Source organism: Wyeomyia smithii, chromosome 1 (genome assembly GCF_029784165.1).
Source record: "Wyeomyia smithii strain HCP4-BCI-WySm-NY-G18 chromosome 1, ASM2978416v1, whole genome shotgun sequence".
Taxonomy (NCBI): domain Eukaryota; kingdom Metazoa; phylum Arthropoda; class Insecta; order Diptera; family Culicidae; genus Wyeomyia; species Wyeomyia smithii.
In genome coordinates, this window is record NC_073694.1 from 62,623,569 (window position 1) to 62,644,676 (window position 21,108).

Consider the following 21,108-nt stretch of genomic DNA (forward strand, 5'->3'; position numbering starts at 1 on the left):
GTTTCCGGGAAGGGCGATCTACAACGGACTAAATGTTCAGCTCTTTTTTGTTCGCACAACATTTATTTGACACGGCAGAAATATTCAGCTTGCGTCAAATCCTTGACAACTTCAGAGAAGTAAAGTTGCATCATCTGTTTATAGAATTAAAAGGGGCATACGATTCAGTTGAGAGCAACGAATTATGGCAGATTATCCTTGATCATGGTTTCCCGACAAAACTAATTAAGCTGATTCGTGCCACCTTTGACGGTTTAGCATCATGCGTTAGGATAGCGGGCGTAATTTCGGGTCCATTCGTGACGTTAGACGGTCTGGAGTAGGGAGACGGGTTCTCGAACCTGTTGTTCAACATTGCCTCGGAGGGTGAAGTACGGAGAGCTGGCTCGCAAAGAAGCGGTACTATTATCTCGAAGTCTCTTATGTTCTGTCGCAGAGCAGAGGATGAGGTTTTCGTGCCTTTTAAGAGGGAAGCAGATAAAATTGGACTTAGCATCAACTCTCTCAAAACAAAGTGCATGGTGACTGGTGGAGAGCGTAGAAGTTCGTTGAGTCTTGGTACTGAGATTGTGATAGATGGTGGCATCTATGAAGTAGTCGACGAATTTATGTTCCTTGGTATTCTCGTAACGTGTGACAATGACGTTAGCCGCGAAGTCAAGCGGCCATGAGTATTGGTCGATGAAGGAGGCCGACCGACGAGCACTTAAAGTCTTCGAGCGTAGAATCCTGCGTTCAATACTTTTGGAAAACTGAAGAATGGAGTTTAGCACATTCGCATGAATCAGAAGGTGTCCCAAATATACCAACATGCGGATATCATCAAGCTGATAAAATACGGCAGGCTACAGTGGCCAGCATGAAAGTTGAAGGAGCGACCAACGAAAATAATACTCAGTAGTGAGTTTGACAGAGGTCTGCGACTCCGTGGAAGACCCCGTACACGTTGGATGTGTGGTGTGAATGAAGACATTCGCATGCTAGGGGTGATTTGAGAAGACTAGTCCGAGATCGAAAGGTGTGGAGACAAATTCTGGATTCGGCAGTGGATCGTTACCGACCTGTCGCCATAAATGTAGAGTAAGTAACTAGTGTGGTTTTCGAGTGGGACGAGACAAATCCTTGACAAGTTTGGAGAACACAACCTGCAGACACATCATTCGTTTAACTTCAAGGCGACGGGCGGAGCGTCTATCATTTTCGACTAGCAACTTCTCATCTGTGTAGAAATCCATTTTCATGATTCTCGTTTACATGAAAGATGACAAGAGAAACAACGAAAATTACCAGGGAATCTCTGATCTGAGTGCTATCTCGCAACTATTTGAGTCTGTCGTGATGGAATCTGTAAGCCTCTCATCTCTGACACGTAGACGGATTCATACGGAAGCGTACAACGACGGTGATTTTTCCATTGTTCACCTCCTTTGCAACGGATGTTACGTCTAAAGAGTTCCAAACAAACGCTAGCGTAATTCTTCGCAAATTACAACCAATTATTTTCAATTTTCACTTCCAATGAACACAGGACCCTTTCAGATACAGTAGAATTTCATTCCTGTAACAAGCTGTCATACTTCAATCAAATATTTCGCGCGCATCGTTCACGGTCACGCAATGAAATTCACTGAAAATCCAACCGAATTATCTTCACCGTTCGTATGATTAGACGAAGCAAAAATGAAAACAAAGCAGCTAGAGTGCTCAAAATAAAACACAAAAATTGATCCGAAGGCGGTTTCTTTCGAAATAGTGCTTATTCAATCCATCACTAATTGCGGAATGTCAATATGCAGTACGACAACCGAATTTACAAAATAAAAGTGCAAGCTTTGTTGTAGCTTGTAGAAATAAATTTTCAGAAAATCTCAAACGGTGGAAATCAAACAAATTGATTTGCGCTGCGACTGACGAACATCTTGGCTTTCCTTTTTCTCGAAAAAACGAAGAAAAACGAATGAAAATTGCATGACAGTGGAACTTTTGCTCGTCATGGAACAGTTGAACAAAATTATTCCATTCAATAACAGTAGGTATATAAATAGACATTATTTTTTGCATTCGCCAATTTGAAGCGCTGGCAGCAATTTATACTGAACGAATGAATGCATAAATAGCCAGAAAACATTCAGCCCTTTGATGAAATTGAACCGTTTAGTGCGGCGGAGCTTTGTTTATATAGCCAATAAATTCAAATCTGGAACTCTATTAAATGCATTCAAGAATTATTCAGGTATTTTCCTGTTCATTGAACATTTCAGTATGCATTAAGCTGTTAGGCGAAATGTGTCGATTTCGATGCCCTCTCTCTAGAGTGGGATTCAATTCTCGAGCTAGCCATTTCATTCAATGTTCCTGCAATGTTCATGCCATTGGTCGGTTACATACAGCAAAGTACACCAGACCAGGGGAGACGTTATTAGAATGCAAAGAATGGCAATTCAACGGGAGTGGTTTCGATGAACGATCCAAACGATACGGTGGTAACAAGTGAAAAGTGAATACCTACTGCCGGGAACTTTTCACGACCGATGTCCGTCAAATTGTATCAATGGTGCAAGACTTGCCAGATGTATTATAGAATATATTTAAGCAGAATTTTTCGAAAAGAACGCGTTAGTGATTCTAACCAATTTTCACTGCGTACAAAATCGCCCTGTTTTCTACCGACAGCCACAGTATCGAAAAACACCTTACACGTACTGTGCTTACCACCGTGATCTATATGACGGCAACATGTCAGCGGCGAAATCACTCAACAGTGAGCAACTATTTCGGTTCTCAGTTTCCCAAAAACTCTTCGCTCCAATCCACGTCTCGATGCTGCCAAATTGCCGTTCGGTCTGCTTTCCAATCACTTTACGTGCGATGATCATCTGACGGCTGACGTCGTGAAAGCCGAACCGTACCGTTTTACAAAAGTCCTTCTTGTGTGTGAGGCCTGCTGGCAGGTGTAATATAGCAGAGAGCCAACGTAAACGACTTTGGCTGGAAGACGTGCCTGACGTGCAAATGGTCTACTGCAAAATCCCTCGTGGCTTCTTCGGGGTGGACTACAGGAGAAGAAGACGCAAGATGTAGAACGGAAAGCGGAAAGCGGCACCAATCCTCCGGTAAAAGTGAAAAGAATTCGTTCCCCTTCACCGGCAGGCCACACTGGTACTTTCTTGACGGTGATTTTGCAAGTTTGGCAAAGAGGACATTCACAAACTTTGCCGACGTATTGGTCTATGTGTGAGTGGGTGTGTGTGTGGGTTTGTATACATAAGTTCATGCACAGGACAAAGCCAAGGTATCAGTATCAGGTACAGACAGGCTACAGCTACATTTTGACAAAGAAATGCCTCCACGACGGCGGAACGGAACTCCGCGTTTGCTTCGCCAAATCTACGGAGATGGTGCCAAGTGAACGTCGGAACGGGCAAATGTCATCAGTCGACAGTTTGTTGCCTCAGGCCCGCTGGAAGTGTATACTGAGACTGGCAGGAAAAGCCTTAACATAGCAGCTGCTACGCTTGAATGTTTTCTCCGGCGGAAGAAAAGCTGCTGAAAGTGGGGTCGTCATCTGTCTATGATGTCTTTTTGATGTTGATTCCAAATATAGCGAGTCAAACGAAATAGAGAAAAAAAAAAGCTAAAAATAGTTGAAGAGCCACCTGTCATTTCGGAGAATGATTGCTTTGCATCCACCATGCAAACTAATTATTGGGAGTAAATATTTGTTCCAGTCTGCTAGGGATCGCCAACATCGCTTGTTCCAATGCTGTCACCCGATGTAATAAAGGAGGCATATTCGTTTTACACTTTAATTCCGGCGAATAATTATCTCAACAACATGTCGCGTGGATTCCCACCAGCTGCGTTACTTGACACAGGTACACAGCAGCGTGTAGAAATTCCAAATTAAAGGAATCAAGTGGTGCAGAAAGTTAATTTAATTCGTACAAATTTGCCAACGGAGTTGCGTACCTCATTCCACTCATTATCTGCTACTGCTCAAATATGCCAAAATTTCAACCGTCTCGTGTTGCTGGTAGTAAGGAGTATGGTAGATTCGGAATGATTTTGATTTTATATGAGGGGAAAATTTGTGTTTTTGACAGAAGCCGTGTTTCACGTTAAACTTACAACTTTGAAACACGAAGTTAAACGGTGATGTCACCGTGATGAGGGCCTAGGTGTACTGATAAAAAAAAACCCAAAGCCTTGGTGCTACATTCCGATTCGGAACTTGACCTTCTGTTCATTTATACACAGACTTCGCAGTCGACTGTTAAGTTTCACAGGACAATGGCGGGGCTAGCGTTACGATCCTACTGACACTAACAGTCTTTCCCGAGCCGAGACTCGAACCTACGATGACTGGCTTGTCAGGCCAGCAACGTACTTCGAGGCCCTCTGGGGGATCAGGTGTACTGATATGATCCTGGTAATTGTGCTAAGATAATCAGAGCTGAGCCGATTTCAGTTCACCAAAAAGGTAAATAACCATGCGTGCCCTTTTTAAACTGTTAACCAACACATTCAATGGAGACGCTGGTTTATCGAGTTCCAAATTCTCACAAAAGAAATCAAGGTTTTTCTCGTTAGAAAATTGTCTATTGAAAAAGTAGAGAAAAATGAAGGAGGTAAATATATAAGCTGGAACAGGAAAATATATTTTATTTTTGTTTACTATCTCATCAGAAAGATGGAGCAAAAAAATAAATTAAGTTAAGGTCATAATAAATGCTACAGAAAAGAGAATAAATGATAAAAATCAATAGAAGTAGAGAGCAAGCATGCATAAAAGGAATGATAAAAACAAACAAGACTGAAAGACGAGAGCAGCGAATAAGAACCAACTGCAATAAATACTCAATATTAACTTTAACACTAATCGTGAGCTTGACGAATTTAAAGAAAAAAAAAAACGGCTTATGTTTCCTCTGAAGATGTTACTAATCAGTGGCGAAACGTCTCATGGTGAAAAACAAAGGTCGTTCTAGTTCTTTGAGACAGCTCAAGCGGAAATATACCTAACGCTTAAGCATCTAATGAAATAAGAAACAGAAACAAAAAAAAAAAACAAAAAATAAAGAGGAAAAAGTGAAAGATGTATATGAGAACAGTTAGGCAGAAGCAACGAAAAAATTGTGTTTTTTTTTATGTAAATGAATAAGGAATGTTATAGAATAGCAAGAACAACGAACAGAAAATAATGAGCGAAGAAAAGCAAAAAAAGCGAATAAGCAAAAACAGAAACACAAATTTATAAGAGAAATAAACGAGAGGGAAATAAAAATGAACATAGAAAAAATAAAAACTGAAAAAAAACGAACACAAAAGGAAAATGGAGAAACATAGAGTATAAATTATCTAGGAAGGAACGAAAAACCAGAGGAGAAATAAATCAAGCAACGAAGAAAGGAATTGAATAAGTAAAAATAAATTAAAAATAATTACGATATATTGAGAGATAAGATAAAAAAGAAAGAGTATAGCAAAAAATAAGGCAGCAACAACTTAACTTAAAAAATACTGCAAGTAAAAGAGATGTGATTTAATCGGAAAACGGCGAAAAGGGTGCGTAAAGCAAGAAAGTTTAACAGGTAGCAAAGAAACAGAGATGAATAAAAACGATTTAGCAAATAAAAATGCAAAAATATTGTAAACCGGAGTGAATTTGTGCTATACAAACTCATCGTTTGTCAGCCATATCATGGCGATCACAAGACCAAACTTCTTTGAATAAGTGTCCTCGAATACCTAACCAAGAAAGACTAGTCTTTCGACCCGGACACTGACAAGTCACGGGTAGGATGGCACAATTTCACCCCGGCTGGAGACAGTGTAACAAAAAAAATAAAGTGCTGGCAAAAGAGAATTATAAATAGTTAAATAAAGCAAAAAAGCAAAGCGTGCAAACAGCGCCAAGAGAAGATCAAGCGGTCTCTGAAAGAGCGCTCTAAGTGCATTTTCACAGAAATGCTCAAAGAGGCCGCTGCCACCAAACAGGTTTCCCCGAATCTTTTTAAGGTCTTGTCATCCGATGAGTCTGATTCTGACGATTCAGTTGGGGAACCTTCTTTTGTTGAACCCGGAAAATCTAGGAAGAGAAAAAACCTCCCCTAGGTCTCCATCTGAAGTGGCTGATACTAAGAAACAAAAAAGTGCTGTAGAAAATCCTAAAATCAAACTTCTTCGGGATTGGCAAAATTGAATTCAAGTAAGGAGTTTCCGGCACTTCCAGGAACATCAAATAACCCAGCTGTTCCTTATTCTTCGTCCAAGATTCAGCCAAAATCTGGACTGTTGAAGTTTTCAGATATTGTGGACTGGACTTTTGAAAATTTTAACATAACTGATCCTCTTAAAAGTCTTCTGCTGGCATTTCTACCAATAGTTAAAACGTTTTTGAAGCAGTTGACTTCTAAATGGCCTCTTCTTTCAGCGATCGAATCCCTCGATGGCTAATTCATCGACTGAGATGAAGGATTCTATCTCTATTTTACAGTGGAATTGTAGAAGGATCATCTCCAGGAGTGCTTCTAGGGATTAAGAAGTGCTATTCTTTCTATCGTATTAACCTTTCGAACTAAATTTCTATTTTCAACAACGGCTTTTTACCCGTTAACACGCAAGGATGCGGTATATTTTTCTAAGTCTGTATCATATTTCGAGTCCGCTTATTTTTCGCTTTCCCTACTTCACATACTGTCTGCTTAATGAACTTGCGTATTAACCTCCCCTCGGTCCCGGGCGTCGAAGCTGTCGCATGTCAAATGACAATACAAGGTAAAGAGCCACGGCTGCTCTTTGATTTAATAGAACATCTTCCCTCCCCACGTTTGATTTTGGGAAATTTTAACTCTCACGGCGTGGCTTGGGGTTCCCCTTATAATGATAACCGTTCCTCTTTGATCTATAACCTCTGCGACGACTTCGACATGACAATATTAAACAACGGGGACATGACACGCGTTCTGAAACCTCCAGCGCGCCCCAGTGCTTTAGATTTATCTTTATGTTCAACATCGCTACGGTTGGATTGCATATGGAAGGTAGTCCCCACGGTAGCGATCATTTGCCTATTCAAATTTCAATTGATAATGGTTCGACTCGCACGCGATCAGTTGATATTCCGTATGACCTCGCACGGAATATCGATTGGAAGTTATACGAGGAAATGATTTCAGAAGCTGTTGAGTCGATTCAACATCACCCACCACTTGAAAAATACAACCTCCCCGCGGGCTTGATTCTCGACGCCGCGAGACGAACAAAGAACGGCCTCCCACTCCGTGGTGGGACAAAGAGTGCTCCGATGTCTACACGGAAAAATCCGATGCGTTTAAGGCCTTCTTTTGGGAGAAAGGTAAACCCGACGACTTTTAGCGGTATTCGGAGCTTGAGACCAAGTTTAAAAGTTAACCCGGGCAAAAAAACGCGGATATTGGCGTCGGTTCGTAAACGAAACGTCGAGGGAGACATCGATGAGCACTCTTTGAAACACAGCCACACAGAATGCGAAATCGTATAACGGTCAACGAAAGCGAGGAGTCTTCAAGTCGATGGATATTTGACTTTGCCAGGAAAGTATGTCCGAACCCTGTTACTGCGCAAAACTTTGTTCGTGAAACGTCTCCGGGCCACGACGCGATAGAATCACCGTTTACGATGGCAGAATTTTCAGTTGACCTCCTGTCTTGTAACAATAACGCACCTGGGTGAGACAGAATCAAATTCAATTTGTTGAAGAATCTAACCGGCAATGCCAAGAGGCGCTTGTTGAACTTGTTTAATAAGCTCCTGGAGCAAAACATTGTACCGCAGGATTGGAGGCAAGTGAAGGTAGTCGCCATCCAAAAACCGGGAAAACCAGCCTCCGATCACAACTTTTATAGGTCGATTGAAATGCTATCCTGTATCCGGAAATTGATGGAGAAAATGATACTCCGTCGTTTAGACCATTGAGTCGAATCAAATGGTCTCCTATCAGATCCTCAATTTGGTTTCCGCCGTGCCAAAGGAACGAATCTTGTGTTGCTTTCCAGAGATAATCAGCTGGCGTATGCTCGCAATCAACGTGCACTGCCCGCACGAAGGTAGACCTGACGACGAGAAGGAATCGTTCTACGTGCAGTTGGAGGCAACATACGACGGCTGCTCGTCACGGGCCATCAAAATCGTCATCGGGGATATGAACTCCCAGGTTGGTAGGGAAGCGATGTATAGACCGGTGATAGGGCCTCACAGCCTACACACCGATACGAACGACAACGGCCAACGATGCATCAACTTCGTAGCTTCCCGAGGCCTAGTGATTAGAAGCACCTTCTTTCCACGCAAAGATATCCACAAAGCCACCTTGAGATCACCTGACCACCGTACAACAAATCAAATTGACCACGTTCTCATTGAAGGCCGATTTTTCTCAAACATTACAAACATACGCTCCCTCCGGGGTGCGGATATCGACTCAGACCACCATCTAGTAGCAGTACATGTGCGCTCAAAACTATCCACGATATTTCACACACGTCAGAACCGTCCTCCCCGGCCAAACATCCGGCAGTTGACCAACCCGCAGGCTGCAGAGAACTACGCGCGCGGAAAAATTATCTAAGCATCGCCACAAGAGAGAAGGCGGCCACATACCGACGAGAACGAAATGAGTTGACCACGATTCTGCGAAGGAAGAAGCGTCAGCAGGAGGACAGAGATCGTGAAGAGCTGGAGCAACTGTTTCGGGCTAACGATACACGCAAGTTTTTTGAAAAAGTGAACCAATCCCGTAAAGGCTACACACCGAGTCCAGATATGTGTAGGGACGTGGAGGGAAATCTGATCACAAGCGAGCGCCAGGTGGTTGATAGGTGGCAGCAGTTCTTCGATGAGCACTTCAATAGCGGAGCAACGGAAGGAGGCGGAAGGGAAGTTATCCTTGGAGTGCCTACATACGATAGTTGTGTCCCAGTTCCTGATATCCTGGAGATCGAATGGAAAATGGGTGCACTTAAGAACAACAGAGCCGCCGGCAAAGACAGGCTCCCGGCAGAGCTCTATAAACACGGAAAAGAGGCTCTAGCAACGGCACTCCACTGGGTAATCTCTAGGATTTGGGAAGAAGAGAGACTACCGGAGGAATGGATGGAAGGAGTTGTATGCCCCATCTATAAAAAAGGCGATCGGCTACAATGCAGCAACTACCGCGGCATTACGCTGATCAACGCTGCCTACAAAGTCCTCTCCCAGATCCTACTCCGCCGTCTATCTTCTTTAGCGAAAGAATTCGAAGGGCAGTATCAAGCGGGCTTCACACTAGCACGCGCAACTACGGATCAAATTTTCACTCTCCGGCAGATCCTTCAGAAATGCCGGGAGTACAACGTGCCCACACATCATGTCTTCGTGGACTTCAAGGCAGCGTATGATACAGTCGATCGAGACCAGCTATGGCAAATAATGCACGACTACGGTTTTCCGGATAAACTTACACGACTTATCAAAGCTACCTTAGACCGAGTGATGTGTTATGTGTGCGTGTCGGGGACACTCTCGAACCCCTTCGAAGCGCGCAGAGGGTTGAGACAAGGAGATGGATTATCCTGCCCACTGTTCAACATTGCCCTAGAGGGTGTAATCCGACGGGCGGGCATCGAAACGAGAGGCACAATTTTCAGCAAAAGTAGTCAGACGACCAGGACATTATTACAAGAAACTCAGCGACGGTGGAGGCAATCTAAGCAAGACTTAGAGTGGAAGCTAGAAGAGTTGGACTAGAAATATGATAGGAAGAGGCTCGAAAGAAACTAACATTGGCCTCCCACGGACAGTGGTCATGGACGGCGACGAACTCGAAGTGGTAGAGGAGTTCGTATACTTGGAATCTCTTGTAACCGCCGACAATAACATAAATAAGGAGGTCCAACGACGTATTCAAGCTGGAAATCGAGCCTACTTAGCCCTTCGCAGGACACTTCGTTCCAGGAGCATACGCCGCCGCACGAAACTGACGATGTACAAAACCCTAATTAGACCCGTAGTTCTCTATGGACTCGAAACCGTGACGCTGCTCACAGAGGACATACGCGCACTAGCCGTATTTGAACGGAATGTGTTGCGGACAATATTTGGTGGAGTACAAACCGAAAGCGGAGAGTGGCATAGGCGTATGAACCACGAGCTACAGACACTACTTGGAGAGATTCCCATTGCACACCTGATGAAGGTCGGGAGGCTACGATGGGCAGGGCATGTCGTGAGGATGCCGGATGACAGCGCGGTAAAATCGGTTCTCTTCAAGGACCCTACCTGCACCAGGAATAGAGGGGCCCAACGTGCTAGATGGCTTGATCAGGTTGAAGCGGATCTGCGAGTATCGAGACGTCTAGGAAATTGGCGACGAGTAGCCCAGGACCGAGTAGAATGGAGGAAAATTCTTGTTACGGCACAAGCCACCACGGCTCTAGGCTGCTGAAGTAAGTAAGTATGCTCGCAAAGAACAACTGGCATCTGTGTTCTTGGACATTAAGGGGGCTTTTGACTCCGTTTCTTTTGATATTCTTTCGGGCAAACTTCACCGACCAGGGTTTTCTCCAATTCTAAACATTTTTTTGCATAATTTGTTGTCCTTTCGGACATATGCATTTTGCGCATGGTGATTTGGCAACATTTCGTATTTGCTACATGGGTCTTCTCCAGGGCTCATGCTTAAGCCCCCTTCTTTACAATTTTTATGTAAATGACATTGACGCATGTATGGCAAATTTATGCACGATAAGACAACTGGCAGACAACAGCGTGGTCTGTGTTACAGGAGCCAAAGCGCCGATTTGCAAGGATCATTGCAAGATACCTTGGACAATTTGTCTGCTTGGGCTTTATAGCCAGGTATCGAATTCTCTCCGGAGAAGACTGAGACAGTAGTTTTTTTCTAGGAAGCGCGAGCCTGCTCAGCTCCACTTACAGTTAATGGGTGAAACGATTTCTCAGGTTTTGGTATATAAATACACTAAGGTCGCTTGTTACGCGTTTTTTTTCACGCGGGTTTTTTACGCGGATTCCGGAATTTACGCGGTTTTTTACGCGGTTTATTTACGCGGCATGTATCCCCCTCGTAAAAAGCGACTTTAGTGTATTTTGGTGTTTGGATCGATTCGAAAGGCACCTGGGGATGTCACGTACGGTATTTGGTGAAAAAATGTCAACAGAGAGTGAATTTTCTCCGGACAATTACTGGATCATGGTGGGGCGCCCACCCAGGAGACCTAATAAGGCTTTACCAAACAACGATATCGTCGGTGCTTGAGTACGGGTGTTTCTGCTTCCGCTCTGCTGCAAATACCCATTTAATCAAGCTGGAACGATTGCAATATCGTTGTTTGCGTATTACTTTAGGTTGCATGCATTCGACCCATACGATGAGTTTGGAAGTTTTGGCGTGCGTTGTCCCATTAAAAGACCGCTTTTGGGATCTGACTAATCGTATGCTCATCAAATGTGAGGTTTTGAACCCCTTGGTAATTGAAAATTTCGATAGGCTAGTTGAACTTAATTCTCAAACCCGTTCCATGACTGGGTATTTCAATAACATGTCTCAAAGTATAAATCCTTCCTCATACACCTCCAATCGTGTCAACTTGTTAGATACTTCTGTTTCTACTGTGTATTTTGATACATTCATGATGGAAGAAACTCGAGGAATCCCGGATCACTCACTCGTGCAGCAGATCCCTAAAATTTTCTTTTACAAATCTAGATAAACATTTCAAAAGGTCCTATCTGCTTTCATCGTTTTTCCGAAGGGTCTTTTCATTTTGGTAATGGTTCAGCTCTAGGGACTCTCCCAAGCGTGGTTTTCGTTCAAAAGGCAAGAGTGGTCCCTCCGCTATCAACTTGTACAAATAACGCGTCATAAAAGGTGTTTAATGAGTTGTGGTGATTAAATGAAAGTGATCGATCAAAAAATCGATCAAAGCAGATAGGACCTTTTGAAATGTTTCTCTAGAAATATAAAAACATCAACTACGACAATGCGTTTTATACTGACTGATCACTTCTCAATAGGTCCACTGGCTTCGGTACCTTCAACAATAATCCAATTAATTCATGGTCATGTCACTTATCAAAGTGAATACTGTTTTAAAACTAAACCCAATAGCAAAAACTTCTTTCCGCGTTCTTTGTAGGGGTGCAGAGGTATCAGTTGTTTCATTGTCCATCTTGAGCGGCTCGTACCCATTACGGAGTAGCAACCATAGTATGTACAGTCAGAATTCATCTAAGCTAAGCTAAGTCAAGTAATGATAGCGTGTGTTCACTTGTAATAGGTGTTGTTTGCGATAAGCAGTGCAGTGTGTGATTATATAATAAAAAAAATTCAGAATTATCCTGTGTCATTGGTAAATGGTGTTCGGCAGTGACGATAAATTGAACATACTTTCTACTGTGGGACACCAATGGCACTTTTTAGCACCTTAAAATTATAAAATTTAAGTATTTGTTATTTTTCTTCGTCAAAACGTTACTAACAGTGATAAAAAGAGTTATTTTTGAAAGAATTTCCTTATGCAAAGCAGAATTTAGATCCACCCACACTGTTTTACTACTTCAAATAAATTATTTCGAGGTGCTAAGAAGGGTTTTTTCTAGCAGTATTTATTTTACCTTATTTCAGTGAGAAACAGTTCTATTTCAAGGACTTTTAGCGCCACTTTTTGTTTACTCGCTTGAAATAAACTGTAGTGAAACATTTCATAACTTGCAAGTTAAGAAAATTCAACATTGTTTCAATAAAGTGTTTGTGGCCGACCGCAGTTTGTATTAGACAGGAGGAATGAAATAATTTACTTCGAGCTGGTGTATTTCGTAATAGTTCAGTTCAACTCTAGCTTCGAACCCAGCGCGCTTGGTTAGCTTTCCTTGCAACAGCAAACGTATGGAAGTCTGTACTTGGTTGCTTTGCCACTCGTCTTCGGTGCCATCTTAACGTTACGCTTGTTGGCGGACATACAGTTTAATAAATCTAATATATTACGCGCAGAACGTTCGTCTCTATACCTACAAACAATGTGCAGCGCAGACCATCCCCCTCTTCACATTCTGTCATTTCATCACATAGAAAGCCGTAGCTCTACGTTAACCTAGCGGTCGTGTCTTATAAACAAGCACATCGACTGTTTTATTCTCGTGTCAAAACTTAATTTTAAATCAAGGAAACCTATCTTTTGTTTTGAAGCCACTGATGATGGGGGACCCCCTTAAACCTACGCATGTGTTCTTGAATTTCAGCATTGCATCATAATTTCTCATACTACATCATACCTAAGTCCGAATATTTTACCAAAATAGAGAAAAAATTTATCTTCCGATCAGTTGTTAAACACTGAATTCAGATTTAAGTTTAATTCTAATGTTCATCTTCCGTTTTCCCAATTTTATAGTTTATCATGACTTTTTTTTAACGAAATAAGTCCCTCTTATAATAAACCTGGACAGAAGGACGCACAACGAAACTTATCCAGTGAATTATAACTGGCGATATTTTATGGTGAAACGAAGCTCGGTATAGAAGTGCAGTCAGCATAGAAGGAAGGTTAAAATCATATTACCCACAAGCACGGAAAAGTAAATCATGCCACATCTCAATAACAGTACTGCTAATAATAAAAGTGCGGGAAACAGCAGACATCAGGTCATTATCTCACAATAGATCAACGATTTTGGACGCAGAGAGTACGTTCATACAGGAAGAAAGCTATCTTCGTGTCAAAGCATTTCATGAACATCTAAATATATCAATTGATTTTTGATCGTTTTAAGAGAAAAAATTGATATAAAAAAATTTATTCTAGTCTAAATAACGGTATATACGCCATTGTTCTAGAAGATGATAGAAGGAGGAGAGGGATATTTCGCCTTAGAACAACAAAAGCAACATGGTAATCATTTGCAAACAACCACTTAAATGTTGTTTTGTGAAGATGCAATTTGTAATAATACTCGTCGTAGGAGATTTCCACAAACAAGTTTTGTTTGGCCCCTTTTTGATGGTGCCTGAATGCATCCCACCGCTACCGAACTTCACGTTCCGTGACGTAACGTTCTTTGTTTTGCTGTCTGTTTTAATTTCCAAAGTTTCGAATATTTCGAGAAGAAAACATTCTTTCTGCTTGTGCCCTGCGGCTAGCAGCGCTGCTGCTCACGGATTATGCAAGTCTCGGTATATTGATTTACGAGCAAACCGCGAAGTACCGGTTGCCTGCCCGCCGTGGGCTAGAAGCTTTTAATCCTGTTCATAAATTGAGACCGCCATTGCTTGCAATAGTGGCGGCGGCGGCAAAGAGGTGCGCGGTGTGGCGTTATTAGGACCGGCTCTTTCGATCGTGCTTACCGTGAGATAGTCTGATATGTACTAGAATCCAACCCAGGATGGTCGGTTGGTGGTGGAAATTTTATTTTCGTATTCGTGTGGCAGGCGTTAGCTGGGCTAGCGCGCGGGTGGGGTTAGAAGGCAATGAGTACACCACTAACGATAATTTAAGTGACTAACGTGATCAGGATTAGCTTGGTGAAACAGTTTGAACGCTAATAGGTAGATAGGGGGTAAGCTTTTAATTTTTTTTATGTGTGCGAGTAGCTGATGAGAACTCAGATGAATTTACAAGCAATTTCGCTTTGATAATCGGAACGCCACATCGCAAAAGTTCCTCCGAACCAGACGAAACAAACCACAACAAAGGAATGATGCCAGAAACGGCGAACAATTTATGAACAATCGGTCGATTACGCGTTACTGCTGTAATGTTTTGCGGAAATTTGCAATTTTTCATTCGTTTATTCACTACCGGCTACTGTCATGGTGGCGGCCGGCTGGTGCAGTAGGGTTGGTGCTGCCGAGTAATATTTATGTTCGACCGAAGCCGAAGCTAGCTCCAAAATCCCGTTTCATTCCGACGCCCACACGCTGAACCGGCAAAGAATAAATACCTCGGATGGAACTGTTGCGTTGATGGTTGATGGAAATTTATGTTGGGAATTGTGGTTTTCAGTGGAGTTGCTAGAGTCCGACGCGTGTATGTGCGTGTGAATGTTTGATCTTCATTCTGGATCAGAGTCAGAGGCGGTCAACCGTTTAATATTTTTAAATTTCCTGACCACTTCATTGGTGTGCTTATCCATGAGAAACCATCCTCCTTGTTCGTTTTCTTAACGACGCTCTTGCCGGTCGGTTTCAGCAAAAAGGGATAACTTGAACACACACATGATCCGGACGAGATGCTCTGTTTGATTTGTGTTTAGTTCGTGATGTTCGAGAATAGACGGCGGTTGTGGGTGGGCTGTTGCAAGCCCAGTTGTATAATCGGAAAGCAAGCAGCTGAACAAGCTTTTTGTTATGTAAAAACTATTTACGAATAGAAAAACAAACTACGAAATCGAACAGTCATCAGTAACGTTTGTGGATCCTCGATTCCTAACAAAATATAATTCCAACAAAAAACAATAAACAATAAATGAATTAACATAGGCCAGTAGAAGAAAATCAATCTTAGTTTAATGTAAAACTTGTGCAAAACGCCTCTGATGACTATGATCCTGTTGGAGATACTAATTAAAGGTAATGCTCTTTCATCTGAATTGAAATTATTTGACTAAGAGGCGTCAAAAATGCGTAAAAAAATTTAGAACCGGTTTGATCCCATAAAACAACTTTATAGCTTGAAAGTATTCACAACAATCGTTTCGTTAGTCATGCGAAAAAAAAACCCAAGGTAAGCATAAAAAGTTCAGATTTTGCAAAAATTCACAATCAAGAAAATGTCAGTGTTATTTTTCTCATTTCTTCCAATGAAAACAGTGACTGAAGTGCATCGAGAGTTGAAAAAAATAACGGAAATGTTGCTCTGAGTGAAACAACGTGCCGTAACGGTAGTTTCGAAGCTAACGACTGTCCGCATGAAGGGAGGTCAAAAACATTCGAAGACACTGAATTGGAGGAATTGCTTGATGAGGATCCGTGTCAAACGAAGGAAGAGCTGGCTTTGGTATAAAGAGTAGTAGGTCACTAACCTAGTTCTAAGCGATTGCATGCTTTAGGAATTATTCAAAATCGAAGAATTAGGGAATTTTCTTCGTACAATAACCGGACAATGGTAGGGAGCCCATTCAGGAGACCTTATAAGGCTTTACCAAACAACGATATTGTCTGTTATTGAATACGGGTGTTTCTGCTTCCGCTTCGCAGCAAACACACATTTTATCAAACTGGAGCGAATACAATATCGTTGTTTGCGTATCGCCTTAGGTTGCATGCAGTCGACCCATACGATGAGTTTAGAGTTCTTAGCTGGAGTACTACCATTGAAAAAACCGCTTCTGGAGCCTGCCTTCTCGTATTCTTATCAATTGTGAGGTCTCGAACTGTCCCGTGATTGAAAATTTTGAAAGGTTAATCGAACTTAATTCTCAAACCCGTTTTATGACATTGTATTTCAATCACATGTCCCAAAATAGTAACCCTTCTTCGAATATTCCACATCGTGTCGACTTATCAAATACTTCTGATTCTACTGTGTTTTTCGATACATCCATGATAGAAGAGACTCGTGGAATCCCGGATCATTTACGCGTGCAGCAGATCCCCAAAATTTTTTCCAATAAATATCGAAACATCAACTGCAACAATATGTTCTACACTGACGGATCACTTCTTGATGGGTCCACTGGCTTCGGTATCTTCAATAACAATTTAACCGTCTCCCATAAACTCGATAATCCTGCTTCTGTTTACGTCGCAGAATTAGCTGCAATTCAGTACACCCTAGGGATTATCGAAAAAATACCCAAGGACCATTATTTCATCTTTACGGACAGTCTCAGTTCCATTGAGGCTCTCCGATCGATGAAGGTTGTTAAGCACTCTCCGTATTTCCTGGGGAAAATACGGGAACATCTGAGTGCTTTATCCGAAAAATCGTTTCAGATTACCTTAGCGTGGGTCCCTTCTCACTGCTCGATACCGGGCAATGAGAAAGCGGACTCTTTGGCTAAGGTGGGCGCAACAAACGGTGATATTTATGAAAGACCAATTGCCTTCAATGATTTTTTCGCACTTGTACGTCAGAATACGATCATCAGTTGGCAAAATGCTTGGACCTGAGGGGAACTGGGAAGGTGGTTATATTCCATAATCCCCAAGGTGTCGACGAACCCGTGATTCAAGGGGTTGGATCTAGGTCGGGATTTCATTTGCGTGATGTCCCGGCTTATGTCCAATCACTATAGATTTGACGCGCATCTCCGTCGTGTTGGGCTCGGGGAAAGTGGTATCTGTGCCTGTGGTGAAGGTTATCACGACATAGAGCATGTGGTTTGGTCATGCCCTGTACACCGTGACGCCAGGTCTAAATTAATAGCTTCCCTGCAGGCCGAAAGTAGGCAGCCGGCTGTTCCTGTTCGTGATGTCTTGGCGAGCCGTGACCTATCCTACATGTCCTTTATATACGTTTTCCTGAAATCCATCCACGCCCCAGTTTAGTCCTATTCCCTTCCGCCTACATCCAACCAAACGACAAGAACACGTAAAGACCCCGGATCCGGAAACAGCAACTAGACCCGCACGATACTCTCAGGTCCCGAGGGAGACAACCCAATATGCCAGTCCATAATATCTTGGCTCAGCAGCGGAACATATTCAATAGGCTGCTTACCTATGGCGATAGAAAACCATCAAACAACAAATCAGTGCTTTTAATGCAAAACATTCTAGCTTTAAGTTAGATTTAGTTTCAGCTCGTAGTCGGCAGCGAGGATAAAAAATATGCTTTTAGTTATTAAGATACTTTAGAAAGTAAGCTACCAGATATAATTGGCGCCGTTAAACATTAAATTGTATTTGTGCCGTGTCAAATAAATTATAGATGAAGAAAAAAAAAATCGAATAATTTAATTTTCTTGTGATTTGAAGCTGAAGGACGTTGAGCGTCGTTTTTTGCTTGTGAGAAACTGTTCTAGCAGCGAAAAAAGAACTATTTATATGCAGGAATGTCTCCCAGATGGTCTCGAGGTACGATGATGGCCTTACAAGCCAGTCGTCGTAGGTTCGAGTATCGGCTCGGGAGAGACTGTTAGTGTCAGTAGGATCGTAGCGCATGCGCCGTGATTGTCCTGTACACTTAACAGTCGGCTGCGAAGTCTGAGTATAAATGAACAGAAGGTCAAGTTCCGAATCGGAATATAGCACTGCGCTAAAAACAGCGACAGTACAAGCTGAGATACGAAGAAGTGATTTTATTGCATGACAACGTTCGGCCTCATACTACCAAAGTTATTGAATTATACAAGAAAACGCTCAAAACGAAAGTCCGAACTCACCTGCCATGTTCCATACATATTGCGTCGTTCGAATAGTACTTCACGCAAAAGTTCAAGCTTACATCATCCGGTGTGTCCTCTCAACATGCACAATAAACGCTCTGGCTCTTACACAACAAATGTATTAGGAGGATAACGCAACAGTTGCGAAATGAATGCATTTACAGAGATTAAAATCAGAATATCTGAAATACACACAAAATCGTAGTGTTTCGGTTGACTTCGGTTTAGGGCAAACGATCAGTTTTGGGGCGCTCAAAAACGCTGGTTACTTTCGTGATTGATGACGTCTATGATTCATGTCCGTAGGACGCTATAAAAATTCTCAAAGCAAATTTCGATTTGTAGGCTGCAGGACCCTACACAACTCATAAGAAGTCCTGTTCACTGTCGCAATCCGTCTCTTCACCTCGCGACTCACCTCGTTCACACTTACGAGTGTACCAAAATAATGGCTTCTGATAAATGAATGAGAAGTTGGCGTTTGGGACATTTGTGCGATTCAGTGAATCTCAAAAGACCTTTATGCGATTAGTAGCCCTAAAGGTTTCCTTATTACATCAATGTGTTCAATTGAATTAGGCAGTTTTGACTTTCTCTTGTTAACATACATTTAACGCAGTGTGCGCTGTCTTGAAGTCTATATAGACCATTGCACGGTGACGTCATGCATCTGAGTTTGACAGCTACTGGTAACATTGTTTTCCTTCGGACGATGAAGTTTTGGTCTCAATTCTAGCAGATGATTTCATTTTTGACCAAAATGCCCTGTAAATGTTGTGCGTGAGGTGCCAGCACATCTTCAGCAGTTAGCTTTTACCCATGCTGAGCTACCTTAAGCTGGACAGCTATAGCCCTTGGTCTCCCCGGGGCCGCCGTTAGGCATTACTTCAGGGATAGGGCCAGTCGTGCTTTTCCGCACTTACCTGTACGGGTAGCAGAGCAACCTTTTCAGGCCAGTTAGTTAGCTACTAAATAACTGGGGCATGTCGATGGTTTCCCGTCGATTGGTGCCTTGCAAAATATTTACGATCTGTGATGCGGCCTTGATGACCGCACTCCAGATTTCCCTATTTTCGCACATCCTACGCACAATATTTTCTGGCGTGGTGTCCGTCCCACTTGTTGCCAGCATTCCGTGCATTATCCGCTCGAAAAGCGGACATGTGAAGAACACCATCTTCGCGTTTTCTTGCGCACCCGTACATGCGGAGCACATAGGGGACTCGGCATACCCGAACCTATGCAGGTACTGCCTAAAGCAGCCATGGCCTGACAGGATCTGTGTCAGATGGAAGGTTACTTCCTCATGGCTCCTATTGATCCAGCATGCTAACTCTGGAACGAGTCGGTGTGTCCATCAACGATACGGGATAGCGCCGCTACAGCCATGGAAGCTTTCTTGCAGGTATAATCGATGTGGCTCCCGAATGTGAGCTTGTCATCGATCATTACCCCCAGAAGCTTCAAGGAGCGTTTTGAGGCGATAGTGCATGCGCCAGCACTGATCGATGCCTCCTGCTCCGATTTCCTGTTATTAACAACGATAACCCTTGTCTTATGGTGCGCTAGCTCCAGTTTCCTGGAGTGCATCCAGTCTTCCACTACACGTATGGATAGCGCGGCCTTTAACTCCACCTCTCTAATTGACTCGCCAAAGACCTTAAGAGTTATATCGTCGGCGAAGCCCACAATCCCCACCCCTGGAGGGAGTGTTAGTTTTAACACGTCGTCATATATGGCATTCCACAATACCGGACCCAGGATGGAACCTTGCGGTACACCTGCGGTAACTGGGGCGCTTTTCTGACCCTCTTGTACAACGGCACCGGCACTCTGAAGCTCTGTAGCGCTAAGGCTATGGAGTCCCAGCTGGCACTGTTAAATGCGTTCTTCACGTCGAGCGTGACGATCGCGTAATAACGAATGCCCCTCCCTTTACGTTGGATTGCAACCTCGGCCGTTCTAGTGACGTAGAGAATTGCATCCACCGTGGACCTACCTTTTCGAAAACCGAACTGGTTACTTGTTATACCGTTCTCACTTTCTCTATATTTCACCAATCTATTGAGGATTACCCTCTCAAGCACCTTGCACGCCGTGTCCAGCAGGCAAATTGGCCGATGGGTCACCTGGAGGTTTCCCTACCTTCGGCAACAGTACCAGCCTCTGGCGCTTCCACACGTCCGGGAAGAGGCAGTCGTCAAGGCATTTCTGCATGACCGCCCTGAACAACCCCGGGGCTTCCTTGATGGCCAAGTTTGGGATTCCATCTGGTCCCGGCGCTTCGCCTATCTTTAGGGAGTTTTAGTGATTGTTGAGCCGGGGCTAGCGCACCTCTAGTCTTGGTCATAACGATCCTGTAGGCGTCACCCCACGGGTTCGAATTGGTACTGGCGCATAGTCGTTCGAAACAGGCTCGTTTACTGGCTCTAATTGCGCTCTTAAGCGTTGCCTTAGCGGATCTGAATGCGGCACCGCGCTCCTCTCTTTGCTTGTCGGAACGCGCGTTGCATCCTCCGTCTTGCACGGAGGCATGCACTACGTAGGCCGGTTATCATTTCGCTCCACCAGTATGTCGGTGGTCTACCTCCCTAGGCGGACGAGACCTAGGCATCGTGACGTCGCACGCCCATGACAACATCGAATTTAGATGGTCCGCACCCGGGTGTGGTTCACCCCCTTCGTGCTTCCATCTAATGGCCTGCCCAAAAGCATCTGCATCGAAATGCAATGTTTTCCAGCCGTAGA